We start from the raw sequence: 17,984 nt of genomic DNA on the forward strand, positions 1-17,984 counted from the left end.
GAAGCATGAAACAAAAATATTTCAATTTCATCTATCTCTACAGTCGAGGCATTACTGAGGACCCAAACAAAGTAAAAACAAAAAAGTGAATGGACTTATAATAGCAAAAGCTAGTCATTTATCTACAACACACCCAGTTTTCATCATACTTTTGAAGGTGGTCTGTACAACCAACCAATCTGTTTGCAATGTACCTCAGCTTTATACCCTAATCACTTCTCCATATCCTCTGCTGTGCCTTGGAGATATATAAACCCCAAATAACAGAATTTTTCTTAGACTGTGATAGCATGACAATTTTATATGCCATTTAACTAGCAAACTGAGGAACACAGAGAATGGGGGACAGAACATATGGCTATGTGATGCCCCACTAAATCTGAGGGAAAATGCACAGCATTCAGCTAAGTTCAATTCTATTCCCCCCATGTGACTTGGGGATAAGATCAAGACTAATGAAACATCATTACTTGCTCAGTATGGGAGGAGGCTGAGACTTTTTGAGATCTAGCCCCCAGGGAAATTGCCATTAAAGGGGCAAGAGTCAGAAAGCGAACAATAGAGGAAAAAATAAAGAAAAACCAATGAAATTATCAAAGCCCTTAGGAGGAATAAAACTCAATTAAAGACTTTGAGCATAAGTAGATAAACAGGAAGACAACAGAAAAAGAGTTCAGACAACTAGAATAAGTATTGCAAGGTAAAATAAAATAAATCAATGACTGATAATGGAGTTTTTTTGTGTATTCCCAAGAGAATATAGAAATAGAACTACTTCAGAATGTTCTTGAATGAATTAAAAGAGAAATAAAAATTGTCAGAGCAGAATTTATAGCCAGCACCACAGAAATAATTGACTGAAACTAAAAAACTTAAATCAATAGTGACAGTCTCATCAAAGAATGAAAATACAGAAGAGGATGATCTGGAAAAAGAGAAGCAAAAAGCAACAATATTAAAATAAAATATGATTTCCATGCATGCACATATATTTGTCTAAAATACAAGATATGTTGAGGATTATAGATCCTCACAAAGAAGGCAGGTCAAAAAGCATGAAAATCATATTGCAAGAAATAATAGAAGAAAACTTCCCAGGACTTTTGAATATAGAAAACAAAGCATCCAAACAAAAATCCAAAGATTTGCTCCAGAAAAAAATACACTTATGCTTCAAACTACAAAATACATAGTGTTTAAATTGATCGATTCCATTGACAAACAATAAATTCTGTGAGTGACCAGGAGAAAGCCCTAAGTAAATGTAATTTGAATAGCATATAACTATTCTGCACCCATGAGAAAGTGCAAGAGCAAAGAGAATAATGTGCTCTTAAAAAGCAATGAAACTCAAGATGAGACTCACGGTGACCTCTCCTGAAAATCTGAGCCTAACAATAAATGAAAACAAAAAAGAGGTGCATTCAATTTAAAATGAGGAATTCGAAATATTCCTAGAGAGGAAATTAGATCTGAAGAAATTATTTGCTTTTCAAATAACTAAGACAACAGAAATACAAGAAAGATAAGCAAATAAAGCAACCAAAAATGCAAAACAATATTAGCATGAGCATTAATAAGTTTCTAAAATTACATGAGAAAACAAGGGTGAAAGCAGAAGTCAAGTAAATGTAATGGTGGAGAAACAGGAATATAAAACATCATGTACTAAACCTTACAACAGCCCCTCCTACAAGGGAATCAATGTTTTTATGAGATTAAATCGCAACTTAAAGGGCTCTTAAAAGAGGGGAGAGGAAGAAAATAAAGGGTAGTATATGATATACATCATATATATATATATATATATATATATATATATATATATATATATATCATATATATATATCATATATACCCTAATCAATTCACAGGCTACTGCATGTTAGGCATAGTGAATAGTACTGGAGGAAAAAACATCTATGAAACACTCCCTCTTCTATATTCTTTGGGAAAGTGGCAAGGCCCCAGGATATGACAGATGCACAGATGAATCAAGTAAACCAGCACAGATTACCACTTGCCAGTCATTGTATGAGCTGCTGGGAATATGAAGAATAAAGAAAAGAAAAAGAAAGAAACGTGCCCCCCCCCCAAGAAACATTGTTCTATTGGGAGGGAAAACAAAGAAATATAAAAGTCATACAAAATTTCTAGCTCTAAAATCCTGCAGTTCTAAGAAAGATCTAGACTAGAATTTGGATAAGGGAAATGAAGAAGGAATGAATGCATTATATTGTCTATTCATTCCAAAGTTGCCCAGACATAATGGTGGAAAGCATTGGCATAATTCACTCCATAAATTATGCATGGGATGCAACCAATGAAATTAGAGCCATTTGACTAAAGTTTCAATTTCTATCTAAAAGATGAGGCCAACCCTTTAGGGGGGAAAAAAGAGGATTCCTCCATTGTCATTTCCATTTCAAAACATTTTGACTTTTCCTTTTTCTGGAGGTTTCTTCCATAGCTTTGGCTTCCTCCAACCCTCCAGGGTCCTGATGCCTGGTGCCCTTTCATGTACTCTCCATTTCTAATCAAATAAGCCTTACTTATTGTACATAATATTTGCTTCCCATCACCATGCCTTTGCTCAGAAATCTTTCCCTCTACAGCTCCATTTTATAGAATCATTAACCCCCTTCAAAGCTCAACTCAAGCACAATCTTATCTAGAAAGTATTTTCCAATCTCCCAGTTGCTATAAAACTTACTTCCAAAAACTACTTTGAACTTACTTTGTGTATTTTGCATTTACTTATCTCTACATGTTTTCCCCATAATACAAAATAAGCTCCCTTGGGTTATGGACTGTCTCTTTTTTTACCTATTATTCCCAGAATCTAGTAAAATACCTCACACACAATAGGCAATTAAAAAATGCTCCAACTTGAATCCTAACCTTCATTCTAACCATCTGTCTCTGCCTCTTGCTAATTTATCTGTGCACATAATATTATGTTCCAATCTTTTCTACCCCCTGGTAGAATATAATCTCCTTGAGGGCAAGGATATTATTATTTTTTCTTTCTTTCTCTCCAGCACCCAACAAAATCTGTAACATTTTAACAAATACTTTAATGGAATGAATGTTTGTAGATGCCCTCGCATTCTTTACCCAGCTTTGCCAGAAGTGTGCAATCCATTTCCCAGTCACCAAATCTAGGAAACCAACCTCTCACTGTCACATATAGCCCTGCTCTTCTCCTTCATTCTAAATCTTTTTACCCTGGATAGAAGGAATGTTGTCGGCATACCTTGACAAAAGCTTGGATGGAGCCCAAGTTGGTGTGGATCTTTTGGCCTGCTGGGTGAGACCTGAGCCTCATTTCAACTTCAGAATGGTGTTGTAAATCACCCCCCACCATCACTATTAGGCTGCTCCCCCACTGTTTATTCCTCAAACTCCCAAGTCTTCCAATGATTCATGCCCTCTCCCACATCATGTGCCTATAGAATATGAAGGAGAGGCCCCTGAAAATTGATCTATTTTCTGAAAGTTCTCCTCAGTTTGTTTTTTTTTTTGGTTGCATGCCATTCTATAGGTCCCTGTTATTTAGGGTCTCCTTTGGTATCATGTCCCTTTTAAGATACAGGCATCTTAGATTCTCAGGCTCTTGGGACTGATGATTTGCTGAGAACTCAGTAGAATAAATTCAAGCCAAATCCCAGGAGCTGCATGAAGCCTTCACATATAGATGGAATGGTCCTGGGAGTCAGGAGATAGGCTGCTTACACAGACCAGCTGCTGTTTGCTGAGAATTATGAGGTGGGGAGAGTCTACCACTCCTGCTGAGAGAAACAGCAGCCAGATGAAGGGAGAAGAGCTAGCCCCTGGGCCATCTTGATTCAGGACAAGCTCAGAAAGCAGCTGCAAGATTAAAGAGGTCTTAAAGAAGGCAAGTCGTACATAAGAGATTTGCAGTTTCATGTACAATCATCATTTTTTTTATTATACTATGTTATGGAAATGTTTATTTTATTCCATTAATTAAAATTAAATGAATAAATATGGGGGGAAAGATTCTAAGAGGCCCTTGATGAAGTGGAAGGTGATAGTAGAGGATTTGCAAATGCTTCACATATCTTTACAGATGAGCTGCCATCTCTGGCACTATGATTCAGGACAGACTTCTGAAGCATTTTATGTGACCATGTCTCCAGTAGACACCTCCACTTCATTACTTCAGAGACCTGAGGAAGCTCCTTGTCAGCAGCCTCAGTCTTTTGGAAATGGGCTTTGGGGCTGGATGAACTATGGCAGGCAAGGACACTTAATGGAATGTATTTCTGGTCTACTGGGCTCCTAGAAGTCATAGGGAGATAAGACTGTAGGGTATTGAACAGTATCATGTTGACATTTGCTGAGAAAGCTATATTGGATTGAGTCACTGACCCACATTAATGTAATTTACTCGAGGTAAAGTCAATGTATGTAGAACAGGATGGGGGAGGACAAGAAGGAGAAAAAGATGAAAGTAGAGAGACAATAGAATTCGGGGGGGGCAGAGGAGAGGGAAAAGGAAAGGAGAGTTTAAAAGGAAGAACTAGTTATATATTAATTTGGAAAGGAAGAAAAAATTCAACTGTATCTAAAGTCAAAAGGCATGAGTTTGAATCCCAGTTCTGACTCTTACTGCCTATGTGACCTTGGACAAGTCAATTTAGTTCTCCAGGCCTTAGCTTGTTCATAGAATAAGAGCACTGGACTAGATAAATCATTAATTCAACAAGTATTGATTAAGCAACTACTATCTATCCAGGTAGCATGGTACAGTGGATGGAGAGAGCTGGCCTTGGAGACAGGAGGAACTAGGTATAAGTCTCAATCTGAGACTACTAGTGTGTGATTCTGGAAATCATTCAGTCTCTCCGTGCTCTAGTCAACTCTCTAAAACAATAAATTGCAGTTGTTGCTGAGTCATTTTTTTCAGTCATGTCCTATTCTTCATGGCCCCATTTGGGATTTTCTCGACAAAGATCCTGGAGTAGTTTACCATTTCTTTCTCCATTTCCTTTTACAGAGGAGAAAACTGAGGCAAATAGGATGAAGTGACTTACCTAGAGTCTCACTACTAATAAGCATCTGAGGCTGGATTTGAACTCAGGAAGAAGAATCTTCCTATTTCCAGATCAGTTCTCTGTACCTGTACCTTAGCTGCCATGATAAATTGCAGAGAAGGTGAGAGAATACCTGCCCTCAAGGAGCTTATACTCTCTTGATGTTTCCTGCTCTAAATCTGTGACCCAATGAGCTAAGCAGCAAGACGAGTAAGAGAAAAATTAATCAAGAACGTAAGGATTCAATAAGAAAAAGGAGACAAGTCGGTGGTAATACAAAGACATGGAGGTTGAGGAGCCTGTAACAGGAAAAGCAAGATTTAGCACCCAAAGCTGGTGAAGAAAGGAGATGATATAGCACCCAGAGAGGTCAGTTAGGTGATGCCATAGGGGATAGAGTACCAGACCTGGAGTCAGGAAGATTTATTCTCCTAAGTTCAAATCCATCCTCAGGTACTTAACTAGCTGTTGAACAAGTCACCTCACCCTGTTACCTCAGTTTCCTCATCTGTAAAATAGTATCTCTACCAAGAAAATCCCAAAAGTCACTGTCAGACACTGAAGAGTTCTAAGATATAAAAGGTGAGAATGCAAAACAATTATTAAAAGTTTTACCAAGCACTGGCTCTGGAGTCAGGAGTACCTGAGTTCAAATACAGTCTCAGACACTAAATAATTACTTAGCTGTGTGGTCTTGGGCAAGCCACTTAACACCATTTACCTTGCAAAAAAAAAGAAAGAAAGAAAGAAAAGTTTTATTAAAAAAAAATTAAGAGATTTAAGAGATTCTAAGAGGAAAGGAAGACATACAGCATTGTATGCAGGCAGAGAGTTGGTCCTGAATTTGGAATGACACGAATTCAAGTCTGGTTTCTTCCACAACCTACTTGTGTAATCCAAGGTAGGCAAGTCATATTATTTCTCAATGCTCTTAGTCCAAGATGTCAAATGTCAGATTAAAATGTGATTGGGAAATATTTAACAAAATAAATAAAAAGAAACATTCAAATACACTTTCCTAAGTGAACATGAGCCTGCTGGGATCCTTATGTACAGTTTAGTGGACCTGTTTCTACTTGAGTTTGAAGCCACTGCTCTTGACAAAACAACAAATTAAAGAAAGGTACTAACTATATTGGGAAAGGGAATTTCTTCATGTAATGGTTTCATACAGCCATAAAAACATTAAATTCATAATCATACATGTGTGCATGAACAAATGAATGAATGAATGAATGAATCCTTTAGATATTTAGATATGTGAAGAAGAGACAAAGAAGGAGGTACAGATAAGAAGACATGAATGAAAAAAATAGAAAATGTCCTCTGGAAATTCTCATTTCACCAATCACCTATCGCCATCACATTTCCTCCACTGTTATGACTGCTCCTTTATCCCCTGCATTTCCTTCTTGTCACTCCCATTCCTTCTCCAACACTTCAGATTTTTCTCCTTTCTAAAACCTTCCAAATAAATCCTGTCTGATCCATTCCCCATTTCCAAATTCTCCCTCTTGTTCCCAAGTTCCTAAGCTTCTTTCTAGGCTGCTATGAAATGAGATATTTCTAAATCATTTAGCACTTATTCCCTTCCCCCTGAGCTCTGGCTTATAGCATTGGAATTGTGTGTCTTCATACATGAACATACACAGATATATTTGTAATTGTCATATTTCTGAATGTCTTGGCTCCCCAATTAAACCACAAGAGAGCAGGGAAAAAACCTTGAAAATCAGGAGAAAGCAAATTGTATAGCCCTTTAAACAGATTTTTATTTGATTTGGGAAGTAACAGGGAGCCTTCCTAGAAACTCCCAAATCTCCTTCCAATATAAGCTGCTCAGGTACCTCATTCAATGGGGAGTTCCCACCGGACAAAGGTCTTCAAGAAGAAGTTGGAGAACCACCTGTCCGTCATGGGATCTAGTTTTTGAGGATAAATGTGATCAGTCAGTGCCTGACTCATGGTAGGAGCTTAAAAAATTGTTGTTTAATTGACGGCCCCAAGGTCTTGTCCAGCTGTGAGACTCAGTGATGCTTGAGGTCCTTCGGGATGGCTCACATTTGATCCTGGCAAAATTCAGCTCATTATATCTGAGCTACAAAAAATCTGAGCCATGGGACCGGAAGGAGTGTCCTTCCTGGATAAAGAATTACACTTGCTAGGTTCCAGGCTGATTGCTTCCTGGCCCAAATCTCCTGCGTCTCTGTTGTCACCCCCTTTTGAAGGGATTCCATAGCTTTCCTTAGCAGCCTGTTCTATTGCCCAGTAATCCCTACTATTAGAAGACTATCTCTATCTGCCTTAATCTCTTAGCTGCTCTAGGAGTCATGTGGAACTGGCCCCTCGCCAAGGCAAAAGGCTGGATAATTCATTTCCTCCTACACAGCTTTATGTTCAGAACAGCTTTAGTTCACGCATCCTAAGATTCTAAAAGGTGATGTCCTTCCCCTGAGCAGGTGTTTCTATCTTTTCAACCAGGAGGAGCAGAGCTTTGCATGGAGCATGGGACCTTCGTGCCCTCAAGACCATCCAGCCTGGGCAGAAATGGTGCAATTTCTACCCTACTCAGTGAAGCAACAGGCAAAAGATAGTCCAACCCCTCACAGATCTCACAACTCAATAGGGTGACAATACAATATGATATAAATGTATCAGGTACTGTGCTAAAGATACAATAAGAAAAAGAAAGACTGTTCTCAAAGAGATTAGAATTCAATGGGAGAAGATAAAGGAGGTTGAAAAGAAGGCACCCACCCAGGGGCATGATGAGGAGGATGAGGAGGCAGAGCAGGTGGTGGCAAAAATAAACAAACAAACCATGCAAAGATCTGCATGCAAGCGAAGAAAATCCAAGGCAACCTCAAGAGGAGCCACAAGCATTAAGAGGGTTTGAGAAGGGGTGGCTAGGTGGCACAATGGATAGAGCACCAGCCCTGGAGTCAGGAGTACCTGAGTTCAAATCTGACTCAGACACTTCATAATTACCTAGCTGTGTGACCGACCTTAGGCAAGCCACTTAACCCCATTTGCCTTACAAAAACCTAAAAAAAAAGAGGGTTTGAGAAGAGCTTTCAGCAAGTGGATTGGTGCTAAGTAGTGAGAGAAGCAGAGATGAGTAGGGAGAGCCCAGAGTCACCACAATATTATATCTCACAGAGGCCTTGAACCCAGATCTTCTTGGCATCTCCACTATGGCATATAAAATTAACAATGACCAAAACTGGTTAAAGTCTTTCCTCTAAACTGTATTTCACTCTGCACCTGGTCTGGGCTGGTCTGGGATGGGATGAGATGAGATGGAATGGGGAAAGGAAAAACAGAGGAGAGGACAGGATCTGATATTTTCCTAGGATTTAAGCTTTACAAAGTTTCTTATATATATTGTTTAATTTGATTCTCGTCATATCCCTTTGCAGTCATCCTTATCTCATTTTCATCCATGTGGGTAGTCTTTCCAATGCTGTAGCTTGCAACCCATCCATGCTTGCTGATCCTGCGGAACTCTTGTCCAAATCTTCCAATAAATCTTTCTTGAGGGATCCACCTAACATTTTGAAGGCCTTTCTCTAGTTCTCTTGTTCTGTGTGTATCCTAATATAGTTCTCTTTCTGTTCCCCTTCACTCTTTGTTCCTACCACTGATCTCTCCAAAGACCCTTGGATGACTATGGGTTCCAAGCTACTCTTCCAGGCTCTGTGGGCCTCTGAGTGACCTCAGCCTAAATTCTTTGGGGACATATGATATGCCATGACTTATAGCCACAGAGATTCACTAGAGGGATAATGATGTTAAACAGATGGACCTTCATTTCAGTAGAGACTTAGGGTCATCCAAGGCACTGACCAGTCTCTTGACAAAAGTAAAACAGCCTGTTCTATTCCTCCATATGGAAATATTATAGTTAATATTAGAGCCACAGCTCCAGATGAGCAAAGTGAGGCTCACAGAAATTAGATGATTTATTCATGGTCACATAACTCAGAAGTGTAAGGGGAAGGATTTGAACCCAGGTCTCCCTCCAGTTCCAACATTCAGCTCTATTATGAATTGAACAAGTGCTCAAAAACTATCTGGTCCAAATCCTTCATTTTACAGAAAAGAAAACTGATTGGCAGGTAGGTTTTGTGACTGGCTCAAGGTCACACAGGTAGTAAATGACAAAGGTGGAATTGAAATCCAGATCCTGTGATTTCATGATCATATTATTTCCACTGTACCTTGACCCTTATTTTACTTTCCAATTGCCATTACATTCCCCTTTATTTCTTTTCCTTTGGGGGCTGTGTAAAAATCACTTTCCCCATCTGGCCTGACTCCGGGGTGATGCTGCCTGGACTCTTGTTTTCAGTTTGGGGCACTTCATTACCAGAGGCTGAATTGCTGGAGGGAGTTCAAAGAAACACAAGAGCAATAATGAAGTGACTGGGTTGAGGGGAGAGGGTGGGGAGACCGGGATTGCCTCACACTAGAAAAGGACAACTGGAAATTGTTGTTTGTCATAAATTGCTCTCGTCTTTCTAGGGTCCAGTAGGAAAATTCTTCTGCTTTATAGTAAAGGCAAAAATAAGCATATTTTATGACTAGATCCACTAATGATGATTATTAATGCTTAGTTAACAGCTCAGGTTGGAGAAATACAATTATTGGCAATAACTCATTAATGAATTTCCTACTACCTAAAGCCTGTGAAACCATGGAGAATGATGGAAATGGAAATCCTGACTATGATGAAATGCAAATCAAACAGAACTTGCCCATTGGGCAATCCAGTCATGCACCCAATTTCTTCTCATTTTTATTCTTGTTTTCCATCTTTCCTCCTGCTTTCTCTCCTTCTGCTTATCACTCTTTGGAGGTTGGGAGACACATTTTGCCCTTTTTTCCCCTCTTCTGCTCATTCCCAGACACCTGGACTTCTGGGTTCCAGTTGAACTGGAAATAAACTGTGCTTGCAATCTTTCAAGGAAGCCTGGTCTCTCTAACTCCTTGAGGGTCTTAAACTTGCATCTGGAAGGAAATGTGGCTTAATGGTTCCAATGGCCAGGAACCAAGAGTGGGGGCGAGAGGTCTCCAGATCTGTTCCATTCTATTGCCTATGATGCCGGTGAGACCATGGGTAACTTTATAGAACCGAGATGAATCCTAGATTCTCCTCTTTTAAAATGTTATGTATTGAGTATTTAACCAGCTCCCCAGGTGAAGAAACTTATTGGAAATCAAGAATTGAACATGGAATTGAGCTGTGTGATTAGAGAAGGCAGACCTGAACAGAATCAGCAAGGCAAACTTGGCAAACATTTTCAACCTTAGTCACCATTCCTCATTGATGGAGAAAACCCCTGATCCTGTCACCCAGGCAACTGGCATTTCTTTTGAACTCAAGGCTTCTTGATTCCAATTCCAGTAGCCTCTCTACTATGGTCCCTGTCTGTAACCATAGCCTGACCTGCCCATCTACACAGTCTCTGTCCACTTGCTTCAAAGTTAACCATCCAGTTGCAGGTGTTCATTCAACTCAGCAGTAGGAACTATTTACGTAGAGACACAAGCCAAAGAAACAGAGAAGAAATGATTGATTTCCTTAATATAGCCCTGTTGTTTCTCAGTAGGAAGGTGGGAGTGATGAACAAAATTGGAATATTATTGTGATAAAACCAAGATAAAAGGTTTAGTGAAGGGGCACAAGGAAGGATGCTCATCAAAGACATCGAAACCATGGAGCCTGGTGGTATTTCCACACTCGTGGTTCTGCTTGGGGTATCTGATGCCACTTCTTGTGATTTATTACTTGGGCTATAGATTATCTCAGGCTGGGCTGGAAAGGGATTCTTGGCTTGGTATTTTAACTCACCGGATGCATTGTGTGTGAGTCTCTGGTCTTGTTTCTCAATTTGTCAGCTGTAAAGGGAGTCCCCACGGTTCTCTTTCAGACCTAGCTTTGTTTATATAGTGCAGCAATAATCCATCACATGTGGCCCAAATCTCCAAATTCATTTTTATGCCAATGATATGACTTGTGTATAAGACTGGCTAATGGGTTTCTCTTTTAATTTTGACTTTACAACTTTGTTTCCAAAGCCACAAAGGGCCTTTTGTTTGAGGTATCATTAAAAAAAGAAAAAGTACATGACAGTTTCAGAATGACCCTCCATTTAAAAAAAAAAAAAGCTTCATTGGTCTTGGCTTCCATCTAAGATGGAGTCCCATTATAGCAGTTACAGTCATTACAGCATCACATTATCTCTCTTGAAAATGCCACTAAGTGCTGTGTGTTGTTTTTAAAACAGTTATTATTTTAGTTTTGAAAGCTTGGAGCAATGGTTGAACCCCATCCCCCACTAGGGGACTGGATTTTATCAGTCGTCAATCTGGGCATCCTCTGAGGACGGCTCTTCCCTCATTATTCAGGGCGCAACAACCATGGGATAATCTAATTCTTGACCAAACTAGCGAGCGCTAGAATATTTATTCTTTTAATTTGGAAAGGAGTTGCTTTCAAAGGCTTCCATTGAAATCAAATCCCAACGATTCATAGAAAACAGCTTGCCCCCATGCCTCGTAGCACTTGGAGCTAAGAACTGTTAGCAAAAAAAAAAAGAAAGGGGAAAACTGAATTACTGGACAGGGGGATGGGAAGCAGACAGCCTCCCGTCCTGAGGACTAACGTCAGTGAAGGTTTTTGCCTTCAAATCCACACTTTTTCAAACGAAGATTTACTCTGTGATCTGACACTAAGAAAATATAAGGAAATCATCGAAATAAATGGTGCCATTGCTCATGAATTGCTCATGACCACAGCTCACTTGGATCCAAATGTCAGAGCATGGAAGAACAATAATGACAACATTCATGACGATGATGGTCGGGGTGATAGCTAGCATGTATGTAATGTTTTGAGGCTTATAAAACACATATGTGTTCATACATATATCAAATGATATAAACATCACATATGCTTGGATATACAGTTTTGTATAGAGATGTGTATGGTATATTTCTATATAATTTGATCCTCACAACAACTCGGGGAGATGGATGTTATCATTTCCCTGATTTTATAGGCCATAAGACTATGAGAGAGGGTAGGCGTCACATGTCTAGTAAGAGACTTAGGATTTAAACTCAGGTCTTTATGGTAGATCCTACGCGCTCTCCACTGTCACCTAGACGCCCCACTCCTACACACATGCACACATTAACTGTTGTTATTTAGATTCAGAATCTTAGATTTGGAAAGGGCCCCAGAGTCTATTCTTCATATCACCAAGGAGCCTCCAATGAGATCCCCTCACTAGTGCTGAGACTACAGTTGAAGACTTCTAGGTCTAAGGAACTCACTACCTCTCAAGGAATCCAGCTTGCATTGAGGTAGCTCAGTGGATAGAACCCTGGTCTTGGGTCTTATAATATGGATGTAATGCTGATGTTGATGTTTTTGTCCTTCATTCTTGGAAGAAGCCTATAATATCAGGGAGGTGATGCCATGACAAGCACTTTAATTGGATTTGAATTGGGGGGGTGAGGTGTACTAAGTCACCAGCCTCACTTTCTCCTCCAGAACCATAGGGGTCCAGTGGCCAGATGTGAATCAGAGGCAAGGCAATCAGGATTAAGTGACTTGCTCAAGGTCACATAGCTAGTAAGAGTGTAATGTCTGAGGTCAAATTCAAACTCCTGCCCACCTGATTCCAAGGTCAATGCTCTATCTACTGAGCCTTTAATGCTAGAAAGGACAGTAAAGGCTACCTGCTCTAACCTGCTTATTATTTTACAGATAAGGAAACTGAGATTTGAATCCAGTGACAAGATCATAAGATAATATATTTAAAACTGAAAGGAACCTTAGAGGCCATCATTTTATAGATGAAGAAACTGAGCCCCAGGAGAAAAAGTATCTTTCCCAAGGATCACACAGCAAGCAATTACCCAAGTTGGAATGTGTGCTCAGATCTACTGACTCCCAACCCAGTACTCTGCCCATTGAGCCACATGCCCTCTTTATCTTGAACCTTCTTAATTGGGCAAGTGATTTCACCCCTCATAAGAAGATTACTCATCCATCAAATGAGAATAATAGCTTCATGCCCCCACAGTGGTTATTTTGAGAACCAAATAAGATAGCATATATATATATATATATATATATATATATATATATATATATATATGATAAGTCTAAATAGGAACTATTTTAATTATTAAGTCATAGTTGTAATTTATGTTGATGGAGAGAATTCTCATACTAGGAGTTCCTCGTGTTGATAAAATTGGAGATACTTGGCATGTTCAGGGTCAGAAATTTACATGTAACTATATCAAATTTCACCATACTAGATTTGGCCCGTGGCACTATCCTGATCCCTTTGGATCCTAGATGCTATTTTCAAAAGCTCACATTTGATGAGCATGATAACTCTGCCTTTATCTAAGTCACTGACAAAAATATTCAACGGAAGAGACCCCTGGGGTATTCTAGTACATATCTCCCCATAGGCTGACATGGATCCATTAATAACCACTTGGTGGATCTAGACATTCAGTCATTGAACCAGTAACTAGACAATCACTTAGTCTCCAAATATTCCATCTTGGAGTCTATCTGAGAGTCTCTAGGCATGTGACCATCATGAGAGACTTTTTTCCCCCAATGACTTTTTGTCCATGAAAGTCCCCTGATCTAGCATTCTGGCACAGGTGTCAAAAAAGGAAGGGAGTTGGCCTGGCATGATCATCAGTACTTGATGAATTCAGGCTGGTTCTCATGGGTCACTACTTCCCTTCCTAAGAGTTTCCAAACCATCGCATCAACAATATGTCTTAAAATTTTGTCTGAAATTGGTCAAATTTGTTAACATTGAGAAAGTCATTCCTGTTCCTTTTCCTGAAATAACTGGAATTTATTCATAATGTGAAAGTTTGCAAAGACCTTTGAGTACATTGTCTTATTTGGATCTTATGAAAGCTCTATGTAGATAGGTCACAAGCCGAGAGACTCGCAGATAGTAGGTGCCCATGGTGATATTTGAAGCCAAGTCTTCCTACCCATAAAATCGGTGCTTTAAATAGACAATACAAGTGCTTCTGAAGGTTTATGAGAGAACATATAAATATGTGGTATAATTTTTAATCAGCAACTTGGAGATGAGTAGCTAGGGATGATTTGGATTTCATTAATAAGGCATAAATTCCAACTCAGACAGCTAGTATCTGACGTTGAAGTTGAACTCAGGTTTTCCTGACTACATGCCCAGGATTTGAAGCTGGATAGGACTGCAAAGGTCATATACTGCAATATAAATGTCATGCCATGAGGGACCATTTTACAGATGAGGAGACTGAGGCTCAGGAAGTCTAGTGGCTTGCTCACGGTCACTCTGTAAATGTTTGAGGTGGGCTTTGGAGGCAGCTCTTACCACCCTACTATATTGCCTCCCCCAGTATGCTACTAATAGTGCCCATGGTATTTGACCTGGGTTGCTTGGGTTTGGTTTGGTTTTTAATTTAGTGCCTAAGTTAATGGCTGCAAAGAACAGGGGAGAGCGAGCAGCGGGGTACAGATCACATGGATGTCCCCCTCCTTGGAGGTCTTCAAGCTGAGGCCAGACAACCACTTTTTCAGTAAGGTCTTCCCTTTGTTGTCTGGTCGGTCCTATAGCCATAGCTCTGATTCTTTGATTTTGTGTAGGAGCAGGGGATGGAGAGGGTAACTGGAGCTTGGAAAAGATGAAGCACGCCACAAAAACAGAGCAGACACTGGCCGCTGGCCAATGGGGCACTGGCCGGTGGAGTCTTTGGTTGCTTTCATTCATCACTGTCTCTGAACCCCTCGGCAGCACCAGACAGCTCACTGTATAAAAGCCTTCTGGTTCACATGAACGTGGCATTGCATCCATTTCTGAAAGGCAGACCTTCTTGCTCTGAATCCCTTTCAACTCCAAGTTGTGACAGCACAAGCTTCGAGTGTCATCCCCAATCCCAGACGGTATCACTTAGGCGTGCTAACTCCCATCAGATTCTATTTCCATGAAAGACACCAGAGTATTTTTAAGATTATAATTTACTGAAGATGCTCATGATGTTTAGCTTGTTCTGGAGGATAACAAGAGGCAGCTTCACATAGCAGAGAGACACTCTACCTCAAAGCCAAGAAGACCTGAGTTCAAATCCCACCTCAGACACAGACCATCTACATAACTGGGCAACTCATTTAATGTCTCTGTTCTCAGAAACAACCCAGGATTATCCATTACATAGAAAATGCCAGCCTGAATTGGTAGAAGGAATTTCTTCAGCCAAGAGCTCCCTATACCAATGAAATGGGAGGCCCATTCAAAGATAGGGTTGGTTTGGATCTGAGTATTTCCCATCTCTTCAGTCTCACTTGAAGAGAGAGAAGGAAGGAGAAGGCTAAAGAGCCAAGGTAACCCTGAGTCCCATGACTGACTGAGAGATCAAGCTTTCAAACCTGCTTATTTTAATCTTCTTTTAACTACCACATGTTTTGTCTCATCCCCAGTCCATAACAATCATTCAGAGTACCTTAGATATAATAATGATAATAATATTAATACCCTTCATAACTGACCTGTCCTATTTCACTTGGTGTGATCATCAGTTCTCATGGTTTGAAGAGTATCTTTATGCAAATGGTTTTCAGAACTATATAGTCAGCCCTAAAATCTCTCTGGAGATCCTCAAGATTTATATTTCTGAGGGTTTTCTATTTGATTCCGGAGGTAATAGGGAACCTGAGGAGTAGGGGAGATGATATGGACCTTAGTAAGATCACTTTGTTGCAGCCAAGTAGAGAATGGATTGAATTGGAGGGAGATCTGAGGAAGGGGCACTAATGAGAAGATGTTGATATAGTCCATGGAAGAGAAATGGATAATTGAACTAAAGTGGAAAGAGGAAACGTAAGGGAGATATGTGTTAGATAAAGTGGTTCTAGGATTTGTACATTGATGGTATAAGTGGGATGAGAGTGGGAGAGGAGTCTAAGGTGACCCCTCTAAGTTTGAGAGCCCAGTTGAAGAAAGGAGCTCAAGAAGCAGTTCAAGGTCCTATCCCCTGAAACTACAAGACAAAACATCAATTCAATAAAAGAAAGACATTTGAAGCATTCCTATGCAAGGGGGGAGAAGAGGAGAGGAAAGAGGAGAGAGAGAGAGAGAGAGAGAGAGAAAGAGAGAGATCAATAGATTGTTTTGCAAACATTCCCTGACAACAGAAACACAAGAAAAATTTTAAAATCCTGCTACCAAGGAAAGTACAAGTAATGAAATAAATTGTTCCCTTTCCCAAGCACTATTAAAAGGAAAAAAAATTTTAAAAAGGAGAGGAGATTGATGGGGTTGCAACAAGAGCAGCAACATTAGAGTAATAACACAACCATTAAGAAATTTGCTTTTTAAAGTACACAGGATGAAAGCAGAAATTAAATATAAGTGGTGGTGGAGAAAATGTAGAAATTGTAGAATAGGCTGACACAGAAGAAGGAAAATTGGAGGTAAAATATGGAAGAAAATGTGTGAAGCATCTTAGGTGAATGGTTAACAAGAAAAAAAAAACACCTGTAGTCTCTCAGGAAGAAGACAGTCTAGATGGAATGGGTGAAATGATGAAGAGGGATGGTCATATGGGGGAAAAAATGGCAAACTTCAACTCAATGATGGTATTGGATTCCAAGGAAGTGAGGAGGGAGGAGAAGAATTAAATTCTATAATTAAAATGCATATGATCTGCAGAGATTTGGGACTGTTTAAGTCATTCACATTTAAAGAGGATGCTATCTCTGAGTGAATACAGGGGTATAGGAATTAGTTTTCCATCTAGGATAAGGGGGATAAGAGGTCTTGAAACCAACTAAAATCCACAAGAGTGGAAGGGCATGAACAGGAGTGATTTCTAGCTTTTACTCCGACTGGCGTTTCTGAGAATAGGCACAATAAAAAAGGAGAGCCAGGGAACAAGATCTGCAAGGTACAGTAACCATCTAGAACTCCAAATATGTGCCTTCGAAGCTTTAGTTCCATGAGGAATTCCTTATAAGAAGAAATAAATAAGTATAATGACCATGAATTGAAAAAATAAAAGTTTAGAAAAGACAAGTGGGACATATTTAAAGTAAAGAAATCCTTTTTAGAGAAAATATAGAAAATTTAAAAAATTTGAAAAAAGAAAAAAGTGATTTTAACTAACTACATGACTAAAAGGAAAAAGAAATGATAATTAGATAAAAGAAATGAATAAATTAAGTATAACTCTAAAACTAGGGGAAAGGTGACAAATTAGAGGGAGTGTTTCAAGGTAAGGGGAAGAAAACCCATAGAAATAAAGTTACCTTAAGGTACTGTAAGCAAAGAAAACTGAATAGATCAAATGACATCTTTATAGAGAATAAAGATCAAAATCAACAATAAATGATCCTTCAGGAAAAATAAAAACATTACAGAGAAAAATTTAAATCTAATTAGCATAACTTGGAATGTGAATGACTTAAACAATCCCATAAAATGAAAGAGCAGGACAGAATTGGACAAGGAAACAAAATTCCATAATCTATTGAAGGAAACTAAGGAAGAAGCACATTTGAAAAAACAGAGAGGCACAGAATAAAAATGAAGAGTTAGAATAAAATTTACTATGAATCAGGCAAATTCAAAATTTCAGAAGTTGTTATCATGTGATCAAAGCATAAAAAATTCACATTATAAATAAATAGATTTATAAAAATGTAGAGTCAAACTTAAAAGAACATCTAGTTTAACTCTCTTGCTTCACAAAAGAATAAAGAAAAGTTCATCATAGGGAAGTGAACTGGACAAGGTCACGGTTGCATCACTAAGTCAACTAACTAGTAAAATAAGATCTGGTCCAATGACTAAAGAAAATGAAAGTTGCCGAGCTAGAAAAAGTCCA

The sequence above is a fragment of the Macrotis lagotis genome, chromosome 8 (assembly GCF_037893015.1).
Source record: "Macrotis lagotis isolate mMagLag1 chromosome 8, bilby.v1.9.chrom.fasta, whole genome shotgun sequence".
In the NCBI taxonomy this organism is placed as follows: domain Eukaryota; kingdom Metazoa; phylum Chordata; class Mammalia; order Peramelemorphia; family Peramelidae; genus Macrotis; species Macrotis lagotis.